We start from the raw sequence: 20,520 nt of genomic DNA on the forward strand, positions 1-20,520 counted from the left end.
GATTTAAAAGTTTAACCTATTTTATTGTTATTTCTATTGAAACTTTCTCCAAAACTTTGTGCTAAAATTTATTTTTAGAGCATTTCATCAATTTTTTTTAGCCTAAATGTCATCATTGTTGACCTTTTCAACAATATGAACTAGTTGGTCTATTATTGGTATTTTCTCATTTACAGTATGAATTTCAAAGGAATCTACAAAAATGTCTTTTATTTCATGTAATGCCTATTTTTGTTGCCTCTCTCTCTCTCTCTCTCTCTCTCTCTCTCTCTCTCTCTCTCTCTCTCTCTCTCTCTCTCTCTCTCTCTCTCTCTCTCTCTCTCTGTCTTCCTCTATAAAATTTCCTACAAAATTTTTATTTGTTCAAAAGTTTTTTTCTCCAATATTTGGGAATGACACACTCTCTCTCTTGTTTTGTCTTCCTCTATAAAAGTTCCTACAAAATTTTTATTTGTTCAAAAGTTTTTTCTCCAATATTTGGGAATGACAATTACCTCATCTAATGTCATTGGCTTTCTAGGTGATCTAACCTTTTTCTTCATCTTTTTCCTAGGAGTGCTAGCATTCAACAAGGTAATCTACAATAGTTGCACTTCAACACTTGATCTTTGCATCTCTTAGCTTGGTGTAGCAATATACTTTTGAGTAGGTATTACTTGCTAGATAGGTGTGGAAGTTGATGTTTTAGTAGATGCAGGCACAATACTTGGAAATTATATTAAATCTTGAATTTCTTCCCACTCTTTCAACTTCTTAGGCTCTTCAAGATTTTATTGCTTGACCTCCTTTTTTCCCTCAATGTGAGGTTCTGAGGAATCATGTTTAGATTTATATTCTAGGAATTTATTTTCTCCTTCTTCCTTGTCAACAACAAGATTGGCCATAGGTGGTGGATGTTGAATAATAATTATGGCTTTTCCATGTTCCTCAACACTTACATCTTGCTCATCCTTCTTCTCAACTATGATTGAAGTTATTTAAAAAACTATCACTTGCAGAGGTCACAGTTGGTTCACTTTCAATCCTTGGATAATCTTAAACTTGTGTCAATACTAGATTGGTGCATGGTAGAGGAACATCTAAGGTTGCACTTAATAATGTTGCATTTTTTAGTTCTTTCTCAATCAAGACATTATGATTTTGTTTCATTTCATCATCAGGAATGTCTTCAATTGTGACATGATATTTTTGTTCACTCTCCTCTATCTTTCTTCTAATGTGCTCCTCCATATTATCTAGTTCATCATAATCTTCTTCATTATCTAACTCAATTGTTTCTATCTCTTTTTCTTCTTTAGTTGTAGGAACTATTAGCCCAAATGCCTTTTTCCATGCTAATATGCTCTCTTGCACAACCTCTTCTACTTTATTTTTTAAAATCTTATATGGCCTTGTCTTAGGCATGAATTTCTTTGTAAAATGTCTTAGGACAATACATATATGAGTCTTCCCCAAATCTATCATGGTCTGAGCTAAAGTTGTTTCTCTAATTTGTCTCCTTGTAGACAATGCCCATTTCCATTTTGAATCCAAATTATTATATAACTATTATTAAACCCCCTTGCCTAACTATATAGGCATATGCTTGAATTTTTTCATCATGTCTAGCATTTCTTGCTCAATCTTTTCTTTATTAGTTTTATCTAAAGAATCACAATTAATATGCTTAAAGCTTGAAGCTCCTACTGAATTTTTGAGATTATCACATACCTAATCAACATTCATAGGAGTTTGTCGATGAAAAATTTGGAGTTTTCTCATATCATCAAACTTATTTTTCTTTCCTTCATCATCAGCCATGACAACTAATTTCCTTCTCAACTTCTTCTGTTGACCCTACTCGGTCCCTTTGGTAACTTGTTTCCTCTTTAGTGTGTGTCTTCCCTTAATTGAATTGGTTATATTTAATGTGCCTTTCTTTGGTTTAGTAGCTATGAGTAATGCTTCTTTAGATCCTTGTAATGCTACTCTTCTTTGAGGTATAGAGGTAGCAGGTGTAACATTTTCTTTAAATACCTCTTGACCTTAAGATCCACTATCACTATCTTCTTCTTCTTTGTTGGCTTAGGCTTGAAAATCACTAAATCTTTTCCTTTTGATTCTTCATCTTCCTCTAATTTCTCATATTTCCCTTCTTCTTCTATCAATTTAGGCACTTTTATTTGTATCATCACATTTATTTTTTCTGTCTCATATGTTTTGAATGGCTTAACATTCTTATCAATCTCTTCAGATAGTAAAGCTATCACAATTGCTATAATCTCATCTATATTTACCTCATATTGCATAGACCTTAGCCATGTAATCCTTGGTAGTACAACCTATCAGTAAGTATAGTTAGTGTCTACCATGAAACAAATATCATCATAATAGTTATCAACAAATTATTGAGGAATCTTCAACCTATTCTTCATTTTTCTCTTCAAATCTTCAAAAAAGCCATCCATGATAGTTTCAAAATTCTCTCCCAATTATTCAACGAAATAATTAATTTGCTCAGTCGCTAGTCCTCTTCTATCCCACACTATAGTACCAATAGTTTGAATGGAATTTTTCACATAGAAAAATATGCATATTAAGAGTGATCCAAACTTACATTATGTGTTCTTCACTTTTGTGACTACCCTAATATTTTTAGCTAATTGTATCAATTGTATCTCAATAAGATCATACTTGTGATCTTTCTTCACAATTTTTTTTCTAAAGTCTGCTACAATGTATGACACACTATTCGGTTAGCTAAACTAATAGAATTTATGTGCAATTGCACAAACTATAAACTCAATGACATGATCTTCAATACCATCTATCAATGTTCCTCAATAGTTCCACCTTGCATTTTTTTTTGTTGGAAATACAATAGGAAAGTAAACTCTGAGAGGGAGGTGTGAATCAATAATTAAAACTTTTCAACCTCAAAAACTATTCACCACATATCCATCTCACAATCTATGCATATAAACTGAAATACCAAATTAAGCATATGCATCCATAGCATGAAAGTAAAATATTCAACACATGTATCACAAAATATATTTGGTTACCCAAAAACCCTCCGAGGAGAAGGTAAATCTGGGATGGGGATGACACCCAAAAATCTTCACTACTGTAGTAGTAAAGTGTATCTAATGAAGGTTACAATTTTTGACCATGAAACATGATCTACCCTATGAAAGGTTTGTCCTATTAAGGGATTTAAACACCCTTCTAAAAGTGTTCCTGGTAAAAGGACTTTAACTTACAATAAAGTAAGCACCCTATTAAAGGATTTACAATAGCCTATTAAGACTACTCTATTAAAAGATTTAACTGATTCACCTATTAGAATGTCTCAACAATAATCCTTCAGTTAGCACTCTAATGTGTACTTGATCCTTTCTAATTAGATGTATCTCTTCTATCCTCTGATTCCTTTCCTCTATTTTCCTTAACTAATTTTGCAATATAACTCAATTCATAACACTTTAATCACCATGTATGCTCTTTTTGTGTAGGCAAAACTCACTTCAATTATCCTTAGCATTCTTAGAAAGGTTAGGGTTTGTCTTTCTTAAGAAGACTTAGGTGATTTAGGGTTAGGTATGAATCAATGGTAGTGATTCACCCATATTGCCACTTAAACCCTCCCTTTTTCTGATTGGATACATTTCATGCATAGGGATTCACAATTAAGATTCTTCCTTATCAACAAAAATCATATAACAATATTTAAGTCAGCTCAAAAAAGGTTTACGTAGTAATTTGTGTTAATACAAACAACTAATATGTCAAAAATATATTACTCAGCATCTAAAATCCCTAGTGCTTGACACTAGCTATAACTTCAATGCTATCACTTGATATCTGAATGACTTGGCATGCATTTCTTTATCGACACTTGAATCACTCAACACATACTATCTGCTCAAAATTTGAGTGACTCGACACTTGAGTGGCTTCGCACTCATTGTTTACTCAACATGCACTATCTTATATGTTATGATCAACATATATTACTTGTGTTATACAAACTAAGTAGATGACTTAAGTGTATAAACACTCATTAGTCAAAACCCATCTAAGATAAAAAATCTCCCCCTTTGACATGAGTGTTAAAAATGCATGTTCATGCATTAATGATCTTATCCTTATGAGCATATAAGTAACCATACACAAGGAGAACTCATAAAACCATATTGTGTTAAATAGGGAAGCCCTAGCCAAGGGAAACCTCCGGTGGGAATGATACCCACAAAGATATATTGATATATATGTTCCTTGATAGAGGATGGACCCTATTATAAGCCAATAAGAAAATTTAGTATATAGAGTCCTTATTAGGAGACTTTGAATCCCTATTAAGAGATTCCAACATTGTTAGGAGTTGTAGTATACTATATGCAAGAAGAGCTCACTACCCAAACATGGACTTTCAATTACAAGAAGAGCTCACTTCCCAAACAAGTAACTAAAATTTAAGTTTCTTGAATATAGAATTATACATGTTGTAACTTCTTCCTAGTTGATCTCTAACCTCATCTTGATCTTAGATCTCAAATTTAGGTTCTCAAAAACTTCGCATATATTGCTTCACAAAAAGTTCACATATCACTGTCACATCAAAAATGCACACTTAACCTTGCAAGATATCCTTTTCATAAATACCATGCCTTTTCACAAATTTTTTCTAGGTTAGCTAAGACCACAATGTACTTTTCCAACTTAGAGTAAACATATAGGATGTGAGCCCTAATTGGTCAAGTATTATTTTGTAAACAAAATAATTCCTTTACCTTTCATTCTGATGTCTTGTACATCTTGATTATCAATCTCTTTTACTACTCATACTAATGTACAAGGTTATACACATCATCACCAACATTTATTTTTTCTCTATCTAACCTCGCTAGTCATAATATGACATTAAAAACACTTTACATATAAAACAATGCACTGTTGTAAACCATTTTCATACTTAGACAATTTTCTAAATACCAAAAAAGCTAGGTACCTTTATTTCTGAGGTTTACTATAAATATGTATATCATGTGTTTCCATTAATGACAACATTTACATATATGTATATAACCAATTGTCAACAGTCTCCCCCTTTGTCATTGATGGCAACAAAGTAAGGAAAATTGGCTAAGTAAGAAAAAGTTTATTGAAATCTACATTAATTATCATATATTACAAATACTTCATATTAAAAATGCTCCCCCTTTTGATATTATTATTGTGCATACATAACTTACTACAATTTTCTTCTTCTACAATTTCTCCCCCTTTGACATAAATGACAAAGATTGGAAAGTCCAAAAAATGTCAAAATGTTCTATCTACTATCCAAAACTGCCAAAACTTTTTGTCTTGCTACTTCAAGCTGATATTATCTTCATGTGATCATCAAAATTTATTTTCAAACTATTCATACCTTTTTATCATGTGTCCTTTGTTTCTTTGGTAGAAGTGAGCATTTCACATAAGGCATATGATGCAATCTCAACTACATTAAGGTCAAAGTATGTAAAATTGGAATAAGTGTCCTTTGCTTTGACACATTCCTCCAACTATCTTTCAATAGCTAACGTCTTCAAAGAAATAGAATCTCTGAATTTTGTTAGTCTTCTCAAAACTTGTTCTTTCTCAAATTGCAATTTTTTGATGTCAAAGTGAACACCCACAACTTGTCCTTCAAACTCATCAATTTTGCAAAAAGTTTGTTGTATTTGACTGGTTATAGCTTCTAGCTCTCTTAGCTTCCCTTGAATCTTATTAGTCAACTCTATTGTCAACTTATGAGATAACATACATTTAATGTAGAGTATCTTTCCAACTTGTTCACATTTTTGGAGTTCCTTGATACAAGTATCAAGACTCATTAAATAATTGTGAATATTCTAACAAATAGTGCTAAAAAGATTAGCATCATGAGAAATTTGAGCCTTAGACTTAGCAACATTCAATATATTTGTAAACTCATCATCAAATGATTTTACAACTGCTTGAGCTCTTTGTTCGAGGTTTTCTTTTGTATGTTTGGCTGAGAGGGTGTTGTGTAATCTATCAGTCACCTCCATTAATGCTCTTTGAAAACTCTTGACATTTATGTTCTTCTCAATCAATTTTTTCAAAGATGAGATCAAGTGAGTTTGATTGTCATCATCACTTATGAGGTTAGCAAGAGATATAGGAGTGGATGAGCAAGATGCTTTCACCACATCTTCCTCTTATTTCTTTATTGTTTTTTTCTTTGATTTTCTCTCTTCTTCTTCTTTTTTCTCTCTTTCTTTTCTTTCTTTTTCTTCATTTTCTTCTTTTTTCTTCTTTTCCTCCTCAAGAAATTTCAACTTGGCTTCTTCAACCTTTTTCTTTTCTTCTTCTGGCTATCCTTTTTCTTGTTCAATCAATCTTAATTGATCCTGAATATCTTATGAATAAGATTCAGGCTAATTGAAAGGATTTTCATCAATGTTAACAGTAACATTTCCAAATTTTTCTCTGTAGTATCACCACTTATTGATATTTCCAAAGTTTTCTCTATAGTTGTAGGTTCTTCCTTTAACTCACTCATCATTTGATTGATGGCTGCTATAGTTTCACTTCTTATAATAGTCTTTTCTCCTCCCATGAACAAAAATGGCCTCATCTTACTTCACAATATCATTATATAAATCATATATCTCACAGTAGAGATATCTATTTGTTCATTCTCAATATCATTGTATAAATCATAGAACTCATTCATTTGCACAAAGTTTCCTTCATTGAAAATGGTTGTCCTTATTTTCTCTATCTTTGGTTTCCATGGTTTCCTTGTCTTACCTATTGGTTTCTTGGAAATAGTAACCTTTTTCTAGTTGTTTAACTTTTTCTTCTTCTACTTCACTGGAATATTCAATTATCAACAATTCCTTCTTCCTTTTTCTAGGTCCAATAGCTTGTTTCTTGACTCTTTCCTTGTGAATCACAACTTCTACTAACCTCTCAAACTTCCTCTTAGGTTGACTAGGTTTCTCTATTGATACAATAGCTTATGAAATTCTCTTTTCTGTGGGAGTTTCTGCAATAGATAAACTAGATGCTTCACTAACTGATAGGGGTGTCACATGCATCACACCTTGTTCACTAATATATGTTTGTCCAAAGAATGTGTGTCTTACTGTCTGTGACTCAATTTCTATCATACCAGCCTTACTTAGTGCTTTCTTCACCATATTCTAAACTTTCGTATGAGATGCTTTCTCTAATGATGTCTAGTAGGCCGACTAAGTTACCTCTTCATAAGTTCCAAATCTATATGAAGCTTGATCTATTTTGGATTTTAACATTAAATCAATGTAAAAAATAGCTACATCATCACTCATCTCATAACCCGAGGGCTCCATAAACATTTCCTTTGGTTCTATTGCTTCAATGTAAGTTAGATTTGTATCGACACTAGTAAATTTAGCCCTAAATTTTGATAAGAAAAGGTTGCAGTTTTGACCAAACAGAGTTGTTCGAATAGATGACTAAACCTATTGTTGATCTTATTTCATCAATTTTTCATCATAGTCATTATGTGTCAAAATTTTGACTTTAAAAAGGTCAACTTACCAACAAGAGGTTGGTCGATTTCCTTAGTCCAACATGAACTCTTATTTCCTCATTTGTGTCCATCACTTGTTGAAATTTTGAAATTTTGAGGAGCACCACCTAAATTTTTTGATGGTGAAGCCAAACCTTTGATGGAAAAAACAACCAACTAGTGTCAAAATTGTGACCAAGATCCCTTCAATCTTCTATAGTGGTGCCATATCATGGATGACCGAATTGACCAACCGTCATCAAAATTGTGACCAACATCTCTAAATTTTCTATGGTGGTACCATACATTCAATGAAAAAGGGAAGACATGTTCATGAAAATTGAGACCAGTGCTTGGTAGAAATTTAGATGGGCTGTGCCAATTATTGCAAAAGCTTTTGTCTCATAGGAGCCTTCTAAACTACACAAAATTTGATTCTAAAGCATAATTTCTTGGTGCATGAGACTCAGGGTATTATGCACATTTCTACCTCCACACCATTATTTCATTCATCACATGATTTATTTCATACAAACAATAGGAAGGAGGAAGAAATGTGCATGATATCCTGAGTCTCCACCAAGAAATTATGCTTTAGAATCAAATTTTGTGCAGTTTAGAAGGCTTCTATGAGAGCAAAGCCTTTGCAATAATTGGCACAACCCGTCTAAATTTTGGTTCTTGAGACACCATTTCTTGTGAAGACTACATGGAAAAATAAAATTAGGAAAGAATTATTTATCAGGAATGAAAGCCAATAACACTAACTAATCTCTATTTTTCAAATAGATAAATGTGACAAAAAAAATTACAATAATAATCACATCATCATAAGAGCATATATATAACTATAACCCCTTATTTGGCTACTTTTTGATCAATTCCTTAGCAAGAGCATCCAAGACACAACATTAAAACACAATCAATCACTAAGCCTATTAGCTCTTTCCTACCACCAAGTTTGGAACATAGTAACTTTGTGGATAGAATCAAAGAAAAATAATGCCATACATATGGATAACAAAGACTACTAAGGAGTTAGAAGCTCAAGTGGCATTTTTAAAGGATCAAATCAAGGCAGATTCATGGAGGATCTTGGCTAGCCTAGTCTCAATTTTTTCAACCTTGGCCTCATTCATGACTGAAAATATTTTAGGCTATTAGATACTTCTGTACCAAAAGTGTTATGCATAGTCCATAATATCCTAGTCCAGAACTCAAATGTGATAAGATGTTTTGCTTGGAATCACAATCCTATCTCCAAAAAACTTGCCAAAAATTGATAGTGTTTTGATTTGTCACTTTCATAACAAAACACAACAAAATAGTATGACAGTTCTTCAAATTGAAGAGGGAAGCTACTTAGGATCTAACTATGTCTAAAACCAACATAATTTACAAATATCCACAATCCAAATATTATCCCTTGATGCTTTCTTTAATGTAAAACTTTAACTCAATTATGTTATCGCCCTAGATGTAATACCAAAGTGTCATTAGGCTAAAGACTACAATGAGATTTACAAATGCAAGGAGAACTACCCAACCAAAGTAGAAAATGACATGAAAAGTTAACAATCTATCAATTGACACCTCTAGATGAAATATTTCTAGCAATTGAACTATACTATAGAAACAAAAATTTCCTTAAAATTGATACCTCACCAGTTGTAGTTCATTTTCATCCATAATGGCTTCACAAAAGTTGAAAGCTTACCATTTTTCAAGAACACAAAAGGAACTTGTAGTTCAGCTGCATCAATAAAAGTAAAGTTATTTGAATGTTCAAAAAATGTGAAACTTCCACTTAATCACTAGAAAAGCCATATCCTCAATATACATCATCTATGATGGAATGTTCATAACTGAATGATTTTCTCTAAAAGCTCAAACTTATGCACAAAGAAGCACCATGCTCTTGAAGATATATATATATATATAGGTTACAAGACTAATAGATTAAAAGGAGCATGGTGAGGGCAAGAGACTGTCAATATTGATTGTGGAGTTGCAGATAGGTAAGTGATAAACATAAAAAGGTAGTACAAGGCACCATTTTCCATGTTCTAATATGATGAACTATCTTGGAGCTAGTTCTAAACCTTGATTTCTTAATGTTGGATTTGATCCAATGGTACCATTATCTGGAGGAGGTCTCACACCCCACTTTCCTTCTAATTCTGAAGGCTAAATGACATAAACTCCTCTATCAATCATTCCAAGAGCAAACTGATTTGAGTCAGATGGATGTGATACAATTACTAGAGGATCGACGCTACATGAATAATCAAAGGATACATTTTGAGTTAAATCATAAAATACTTGGGGATCCATTTATCCATACATAACATAACTTTTGCCTCCCTGGGCCAACTTACCTATTCATAACTGAAACTAAATATGCAGAAGGTGCAATATGACAGTGTGGCCTCAAGCTCTCTATATCAAATACTCCAACGACACCATCACAGTAGCCTACAACTATGAGAAGGCTATCACATGAATATACAACACTTGAAATGGGACCAGATAGAGAATCATGAGGTGTCTACTATAGTACAAAAAAATGTGATATCAGTTTACACTCATATAGGGAAGGTAGCTTATATCATTATCACTTAATAAATTTGAATTCTAAATTGATGACAAAGACTTGTATAATGCAAATGAGAAAACTTAGAAGAATCATAAATAACAGGTTGGCTCTTGTGAACAACCAACAAGTGAACTTGATCATTATGGAACTATACTCTTGTATTCCCAAATGGTGGTGATGATCTTCCTATCTACACTTGTAAAAAAATTTACTTTCACTTCTCCCATCTATCAATGCTCTAGAAATAGAGCTGCCAAAACATTGGCCAAACATTTACTAATTTAAATCTATAAACATGTGAATGTACAAAATGAGATGGCAATGGATATACAAAAAGAAGACAAACCTAGGCATCGGCCCTAGAAGATACCAATACATTCAAAGTGTGTGAAAAATCCAAGCCTATAATTTTCTTTTGGTGTCCTTTAAGCTTCATTTTTACCTAGTTAGTTTAAACAAGTTTTGAAAAGACACAAGTTAGAAGTTGCCATTTTTAATGATGCACTAAATGAGTGAGAAAGAAAGGGACTCATTGATCACACCTCATCTACTTAGACATTGTATATCTAGATTATTTAATCTTCCATCCCAATTGTAATGATGTTAGTATCCTAAGGGTGAAAAGCCAAAAGAACCACTATAGGAGGAGGTGCAATGAAGGTAGTCATAACTTGCTATAAACACTCATTAGCAAGCATGTCAAAGAATATTTTCTCAAAAATTTGGTTGAAAAAAGGAAACAAAAGACTTGATAAGGAACTCAAGTAAGAATATAACTTCTAAATTGACCAGCTTAGCAGTTATGTTGAAGAGGAACATATTTTCAAAAGATGCACCTTAAATATCATCATATTGAACAAGGAGACCTTTCCACCAGAGGTAGACATTACATAGGAATCATTCTTAGAAAAAGCTATGCAAGCATCAACTTCTTCTGGATTCATAGCACCTATATCATTAGTCATCACAATCCCACTAGCTGGCTACCACATTTGTGGTTGAAGATTGGTAGTAGATCGTAGAGAAGATCACTATCTTAGTCACTTAAAAGACAATTTTCTAAGAAGCACACAAAAATTCTTTCCAAATTAGGAGCATCACCTTTCTAAATGGATTCCACTCATTCCATGGCCATTTCCATAGTTTGTGGAGTGCATTTGATGCTAATGCTAAAAGAGTAACACCAGAGTTGGTATATATTAGTCTTGTAACCTATACAAAACAATAGGTACTTCCTCATGGGAATCTACTTTTGGATTGTTGAAGATATAATATAATGACATATTACCTGATGTATAAGAGCCAATTTTGGTGGTAAGACATTTTTGTATCTGTATATACACTAGCAAATGAGGAATATAGTTTTGATTTCTATTGCATTCATTTTTGGTGCATTCCGTAAGGGGGAATTGATAGGGATAGGGGAAGCTAATGTAAATATTGAAGTCATGAATTGTAAAGAAGGATATGTGGGTCTAGTTATAGCTATGACTTTTTGTCCTTGATGTCAAGGGGGGGAAATATATGATGTTGTGAAGAGTCCACAAGTTTTGTCATAAATGATGAAGGGGGTATTGTTGCAAATATGTATGTTGGGTTGCCATTAATTTCAAACTTGTCATTGATGTCAACTATGGTCCAAAAGGCGTGTCAGCAGTATTTCTACCTATTTTTGAGTGGTAAAGTGACAAAAATGCCTACACCAAGGAGTTTTGGTTGTCATGATATCATAACCAAATATCTACTTCATATTGGCATTAGTTTAGAGTATAGCTCATATAAATCCTTCTTCAATTTTTTCTTGTCTACTCACACAAGGTCCACAGGGAGAAAGTTAGCTCTAGAAGTTCATGAACCTTGATCTTACTTATCTCCATACTCTCAATAGAAGATGGCAAAAAAATTGAAAGCAAAGATTTAGCAACAAAGGGATGATTTGGAGAAACGTTATGAATGGATATAGGCTATAAGCATGAATCCAGATTAGAATGTCACATAATATCATATAAAAAACAAAAACATCACAAACTTGTAATCATAGCATCATGATCATATCATTGTATCATCATATGCTTCAAGTTCAACATCAAAATAATAAAATATCAAATGATAAATCATAACATCAAGTTCAAGTAAAGGAAATGGAGCTTGTATAACCATATTTGTTTGTCATACCCTTTTTGCAAGGAACTCAAAAATTATTCAAATTAAACAAGTATGAACTATAAGAGACTAAGAAAGAAGGCAAAGGTGTTAGCTCACCAGGATGATAGTAATAATGAGACAAAGAACCATGAAGACTAAATCCAAGGAGACCAGATCTAAACATCTGGTTTCATTCAAATTCAAAAATTGGTTTTCCTTCATAGCACTGTCAAGTCAATAGCATGAGCATTCTTTTGTGTCTAGAGTGTCATCAATGTTTTTAAATGTAGAATGAAATGGTTGTAAGTATGCATTTCTACCACATGAAAATGATTTTGAGATACAGACCTATGCAATCCAATCTCCCAAGGAATAGACACCACCACTTATTGCCATCTTTGCCAAAATAAGATTTTTCATAAAGTGATGTTAGAATAGTTACTAAAATGGTCATAAATTATGTTCTTATAGTAAAAGAATACTTTGACTTAAGAAAAAATTTACACAATATTAAAACATGACATTGTGCTTTAAAAACTAAAAAGGTACCTATAATGAAGAACTTCATTTGGACTTGCTAATTGGTTGTCACTATTAACTATAAGCTTATCTTTAAAGTTTGAGCTTCACTTGCTTTTAAGAATAGTTTAATATTCTCTACTAAACAAGGCCAACCAAGTGAAGGAAGAAGCTCATTTGGCCCCTCCTCCCCCCCCTAACATCACCCAAAATTCCCCATTAACATTTAATAACATTCATTCATTCATCTATTTTTGAAATATAACATTCAATCATTATAATCACATGATAACATTCATTAACACATAAAATTAATTAACACACAACATCCATGAATAATTCATTAACATGAAACATTCATGAGTAAGTCATTCATGAATAATTCATTAACACAAAATTCATTAGCATGCAACAGTCATGAGTAAGTCATTCATGAATAATTCATTAACACACAACATTCATGAATAAGTCATTAACACACAATATTCATTTCTTTTTGGCTTTATTGCTTCTTCTTTTTTTCATGAAATTTCTAAGAGGAATAATAATGTCCTCGTCATCCCCCTCCTCTACTGGTTCTAATTGCAATGCATGTCTCCTCCTCATCTCTTCAGGAACATGAGGCCGCTACACCAAAGAGGGGTCCACTACAATAACAAGTACTTCATGAGTTAAATTCAAACCATTTTATATTAGTGAATTATGAGTTTTTATTTAAGTAAAAGAACTATAAATCAAAAAATTAATTTAAAACAATAAAACATAGATTTTCTTTACTTGAATGTGTGACATGATCTACTTGCTAATTAGTCTGAACATCCTTCGGCACTTGTTCAACACAACATGATTATATATCCTCTAAAATATACACAAAAATATTACAGAAAGTTCAAATAAACATGTTAAATTGTATTAATAATTACATAATTAGTTTTAAATAGAAAATGAGCACCTCCATGGACAGTACAATGCACATCGGGGGCTTCATGATGCGGCGTATGATTTGTGTCATGATTAACAGGCTACATTGCAATGTCATGCACATTATTATCAAATAGATTGTTGCTCAAGTATTCAATTTCTAATATATATTTTGGCATATTTACCTATGCACATGATGTAGGAGACTGTTCCATTAGGGCAGTGGAAGTTTGTCGTAGGCATTCAGCCATGGCTGCATAGCCTTGCTTGAAGGCAATTCTTTTGTGTTCTTCTGTGGCCTCCAAATTAAAATTAGAGCCTTGCATTTTTTTATTAATTAATAAAAGTATTTTCATTTTATAAATAATTTTTCTCTGCAATTCATTTACTACTACTTACAACTTGTGCTTTGATTTTAGAATATTCCCTAGAGCTAAGTCTGTGCTACCCAATCTTTTCCAGCCTGGCCTTTGTTGCCTTTGATGTGTCCTGCAACCTATGAAAAGTTTAAAATATGTTAGATGACATAGATATAAAGATTAGTACTAATTAGTGCATTATTACATTAATGTACTAGTAGTTAATACTATTGCATACCTTCTCACATTTGCTGGTGTAATTTCTCTTTGACCATCCCCTTTCTCCTTTGTATCCAAAATGAACTCATTTCATTCCCTCACTATACTAAAGGGAGGATTCTCATATTTTGGGTTTAGGATGATACTCTTTCTATAGGAGTCCCTCACAACCTAGAGATGTTTGCAAGCTTTTTGTAACATTTTCTTATGATCAAAAATATTAATACCAAACTCATGCTCTAAATTTTTGATGAGCTAATCTTTTAATTTTTTATCTTGCAAGTTCCACCTTTTAAGAAAAAACACAAAATTGTTAGATATAGCTAGTAAAAGAAAAAATCCAAATGAAAGGAAAAATGTTGCACCAATTAATGATATGAAAAAAAAATAGTGGAATAAAATTATTTCACTTATGATGTTCCACCTTGTACATATGGTGGGCTCGAATGTTTGTAGTGTGAGGTCATAAAGCTTCTTATAAAATGTATCATTTCTTGCAAAAATAATCATGGGATAATCAATCCAAAGCTTCTTATGAATAGGTAAATGTATATTACAATATAAAAAATAATTATTTAAAGTACCTAGAATCTTAGGATATTTTAAAGGCATTGATTCATCATTGTCAATCAACAATGAAATTTGCCTAGTGCTCATGCTAGAAACACAAGTAGCTCAAGGAAATGATGGTGAACTGTCACCAATACATGCACTATGATCTGTATCTGGCATAGCAAACAGTGCATCTCCTACCACTAAAAAAATAATCCACTCTGTGATGCACCCAAGATAAAAGTAAAAATTATAACTAATAATTAACACAAAACCAAATATAGAAAAATAAGGATTGACTAGTTGGACATGCCCTTGTTGCCGACATTGTAGTTGGCAATCTCATATGGATGTTCGTCAACCTCCTAGGAGTCTCCTGCACTTGATGACCTGAACAATACATTGTTAGCAATGACATATGGAAATAATAAAAGTAAGAGTTAACTTAAGAAGTTTTTGAATGTTCGAAATAAAAAATTCCTTATACCTTGTCAACTAAAAGATTATTTTACCAGTGGTAGTCGTAGCTTTGCTAGTACTGGCCTCACCACTTTGTCCTTGACCAAGCTCTAGATCAATTGCCAAAAAATCTTGTAACAAGAACACATATTAAATATTTTACTTAACAACATAAAAGATTATAAAATATAAATCTTTATTGAACTTTTGTTAGAACTAAAGATTCTTTACTACTTACTTCATAACGATGAGCTTGCACTCTCAAATTAGATAGCCTCTTCATCATCTCCTTGAATGGAATATTTTCTTCATCAAAAATTCTCATTATTTCTAAATTAATTTTTAAATTTTTTTCCTTCAACATAATTGTTACATTAGGTGTTTCTACAACATCATCATTAGAAAGGGTACCTATTGGCTCTATACTTACTGCAAGTGCTTTTCCCTTATCTTGAACATCAAATTGTGAGAGGAATATCAGTAAAATTATCATAAAAACTCAAAAACCATAAATAAAATGACGTAGTAATATAACATTTTTCAACTATATAACTTGTATAATTGCAATAAGGTTTACCCTTTCTAAAGAATGGGTTTGAGTAGCATCCTCATGGCCTCTATCATGTGTGGGATCCATATCATCCTGTCACAAAGATTAAACATAAAAAATTCAGCTAACTACAAGCAATAGACAACAAAAAAAACTTATTAACAAAATGATATATAGTACTTACAACCCTCATGATAGTAACTTTATTTGTATATATATGATTTAAATGGTAATCTATTAGTAGTTCTTCCCTTGCACTTACTAATTTTATTGCACAAACAAAAACTTCATTCCCCTCATGCACCTCAAATATTCAATTGGGTTGCTTACTAGTTGAGGAAGATTGTGTACTATTTATAAAACCTACAATATTACCTATTGTTTTTGGTCTCCCATCAATGTACATATAAAATCTTTTACTTTGATTATTTTCTTTCCATTGTATATAATTTGCTAATAGTGCATACCTACACATACTTTTTTTAATATCAAACAATCTGCATCCAATCATTGTAATTGTAACATGGACTGACATACTTGAACAATTTAAAAACTTTGTTGTAACATACCTTTATCCCATCCATGGAAAACAAGCCCAAACCATGTAATCCAATTCTATATTAGATTAATGAGTTTATAGCAGAAATGGGTGAAAATTTTGACAAAGTCATGGATAACTATTTTGAAGACTTCAAGGAAATGATGAATAATAGGTTCAGAATTCCTCCTAAGCTTGTTGAGAATTATAAAGATGATATATGTTTCATGGTTGACTATGATAACGTGTACATATAGGCAGTCATACCCTAAGTGGCATGGGTAAAACCATTGCCTTATGAATCAAATATTGATGAAGCAAGAGACATCATTGAGGCACTGGTGAATGAACCAGCTATTCCTAACATCCCTGCCTTTGGAACTTATGATGAATCAAAGGCTAGAATTGAGCTTGAAATCAAGCTACCACAGGCCATAAGTAAAGGCAAGAGGAAGATGGCCAACTTGAAAACTGTAACCGGTCCTCTCATGCTAACAGAAGGACGAAGAAGATGATGAAGAAGGAGGAGAAGAAGAAAAAGAAGAATAAGAATCTAAAGAACCTCCAAAGAAGAAAGGTAAGGCAATCATTACCAAACCCAAGAAGAAGCCTACTGCAGTATTCACAAGAAGAACTAGAAAAGGCAAGCAGGAACCTATACTAGTCAAGCCTCCACCCACATTTGAGGAAAGGCTCAAACAATTCAAAGAAGGAGAAGGCATCACAAATTTCCATGCATTGAAATTTGAAACAAGAACAGATGCTAAGAAAATGTAGATTGAGGAACTGGTACTCTCCAAGATGGGTAAATGGAAATACTCCCCAGACTAGCTTGCCTCTCAAATCTTCAAAGAACTACTTGAGAAATTGCAGCCGAGATGAGAGTCAGCCACCCAAATAGTAAAAGACATCTATGAGCAATCTTTGAAGAATCTTAGACCAAGTCTCACTGGAGCAAAAATAAAGACTGCAATGAAAAACCATAAAGGTAAAATGATGATCAGATTTCACACCTATTTGATTTTAATCAAAGACATCGAGCATGTTGTAAATGATTCAACAAACATGTGGAAAAACATCTATCATTTGCATAAGCCCAGTGAAGACCCAATAGAAATCACGGATGATGATAGCAGTGACAGTGATGATATTAATGACACTCCATCCATCAAAGTCTCACTAGGAGAGTTGCATACATTAATGGAAGAAGACAAGGAGGAAGAAGGAATGGAGGAAGAAGCTGAAGAGGAAGATAAAGAGGAAGATGATCTAGTAAAAATTGTAGCAGCAATTATTGCATCCCTTCCTCACTCTCCACCAAAAACTATCACATCATCAAGGTTGGAGTCAGCTTCAGTAGGTTTGATAACATCTACATCAGATTTATCATCTACACATGCCACATCACAGCTCCAGGGATCATCAATGGAAGTGTCTACCACTTCATCTACCGAGTTGCAGCCCTCTTCTTCAACTATCGAGCCAGCCTCCTCAGCTCCATCATCATCAGTTGATATAATAGTAAGTTCTACAATTTTGTCAGTTCTAGCTTGTTTTACAATTTTGTCAGCATTATCTACATCTACTTCAAATCCAATTAGTTCAGATATTGCTATACCGAGTGTATCATCATTTTTGGAAAGTATTCCAATTTTTGATCTAGTAAATACTTCTATTGGCATTCAATCCTCAAGTCCTATCCCAGTTTCTACTACTAGTCCTTCCATCTCTACTATTGTGTCTATTCCTAAGATCAAACCAATCATCACAGAAGTCAAACAAAAGCATCCATTTAGACTTTTGATCACTGGAAAGGAAATTCCAGAAGATATTGACTTAGACACAGAGATAGTGATTCCAAAGATTGACTATGAAAATGCTACCATTGAAGAGATGAGGTTTGCAAGTCAACTAATAGAGATGAAAGCTACACAGAAGTAGTTAAGATTTGAAAGGGATAAGGAATACAAAATAATTGAGAACACCAAGAATATAATTATAGATGCTATAGGTGTTGAAGTAGATTCTACTCAACACATTTTGATTTAGTTAGAAGAGGCTGTAAATAAATTCAATGAGGACACCTCTGTTCAAGAAAAATTGATTGAAAAGGTTGAAAGGAAATTTGATAATAAGGTGCTTCAGCACATTGCTCAACACATTGCAATAAAACAGGTAGAATTGTCCACAATTTTGGCCAATCCTAAAAATTCCTTTAATGATGTAACTTCACTTTTTGCCAAACTTTGTGATCTTACCAAGTACACCAAGGAGATCAAAGAAAAATTGAATAAAATTGATGAGGATATGAAGGTCAATGCCCAAATGTTGCAACCTGACCCCAATTCAAGTTCATCCCATCATCTCAGAATTAGATTTTTGTCAGAAAAGCAGGCATAATTGTTGAGAGAGGAAGCAAGGATCAGGTCTACCTTGATTGACATTCAAAATATGATCCTTCCTATCATGGACACAATGCAAAAACACATTATCTAGTCCAAAGCATTGATCCATGACAACAATTTCTCAGTTGCTAATCATATGATTAAACTTTCAACTGAAGTTCAAATAGCACTCTCCACTTGCAAAATTTTGCAAGAAAATTGGGATAAGACTTTGGCTCTTATTCTCATGGTACATTCTAATTTTATCTCCCATTTTGGTGTCTTTGTGTAAATACATATTGTGTAATTTGGAATTATTCTCAAAAGGGGGAGATATATGTAAATAAGGAAGCCATGTGTAAAGATAGAGATATTTGTAAATACTCTGTGCATATTGTATGGGGGAGATATATGTAAATCAGTTTGTCAAATTTTGCACATAAGTGTTTTTGTCACTAATGCCAAAGGGGGAGATTGTTGAAATTATGATATATTTGTCATTAGTGAAAACACTTATTCAATTTTAAATGCTTATCTAGCTCATCACTTAGTCTACAATGTATGCCGAGCATTCAGTGGTCACCTTATAAGTTCAGCAAGTAAACAATTCTCACTGAGCATTTCAGAGGATATCGAGTGAATGAGAAGTTCAGCAATGTTTACTGAGTGAAAAAGGTAAATGAAGGACTCAGTGTTTATCGAGTGGAGAAGGTAAACGAAGGACTTAGTGTTTACTGAGTAAAGCAAGGTAAACAAAGAAGTTAGTTTCTACCAAGTGACACTATTTCTACCAAGTCACCAGTGGTTACTGAGTTCCAAGCAATGTTGTGTGGCTAGTATGAACTGAGCCTCTACTCCTACTGAGTGCATGATGATGCTGAGTAATGTAGTGGATGTCAAGTATTATAAGGTCACCGAGTCAGCTTGAGGAACCCAAGTTTTCTACTATTTGGCTGACTCAGTAATGTTTTGTTCACTTGTGTTTTGGCTGACCTTGCAATTGTAAATATTGGAATGGTATATATGTAATGTATGATATCATTTGCAGTATGGCATGTGTATGAAAATATAAAGAGAGTGATGTTCGCATGTAAAAAAAAGGTATTGCTATATTTTGAGAAAAGTGAAAGCAAATCAGCAGCAAAGTAAAAGGAATACAACAGGGTCAACATAGGATCATAAAAGTTATATCTATCACATCAGGTGATCAATGCGAAAAGGATCTTATCAGCAAATAGTTGTAAGCAGATCCATTGCTTCATCCTAATAGGTGAATTAGTTTATAAATCCTTTAACAAGGTAGAATTAACAGTCTTTTTGTAAATCTCCTAACAGAGTGCATACTTCACTGTATGTTTGTAAATCTTGTAACAAGGTGGATCTAGCAGTCCTACTTGCTCCTAACAGGGAAAATCACTAGAAGTGATCATTGTAAGCTTTAACAGGCCAACTTTATGCTGCAGTATGGAATTTTTGTGGGCAGCATCCCCACCCCAATTTTACTTTCTATTGGAAGGTTTTTGGGTAACCAAATCTCTGTGTACATGTGCAATGAATGTTTGATCTTTTATTTATGCAGTAGATTAGATGAATGAATGATGAATGGTTAAAATGCTAAATTATTCAAAAGTTTTATAAGTTACTAATTCACCCCTCCCCTCTCAGTAACCTATCTTATACTGAATATTTCCAATAGTTGTAATCATTAGAATTGAACATAATAAATATG

Source organism: Cupressus sempervirens, chromosome 5 (genome assembly GCF_028749045.1).
Source record: "Cupressus sempervirens isolate cs-2001-9-10 chromosome 5, ASM2874904v1, whole genome shotgun sequence".
NCBI classification, from domain to species: Eukaryota; Viridiplantae; Streptophyta; class Pinopsida; order Cupressales; family Cupressaceae; genus Cupressus; species Cupressus sempervirens.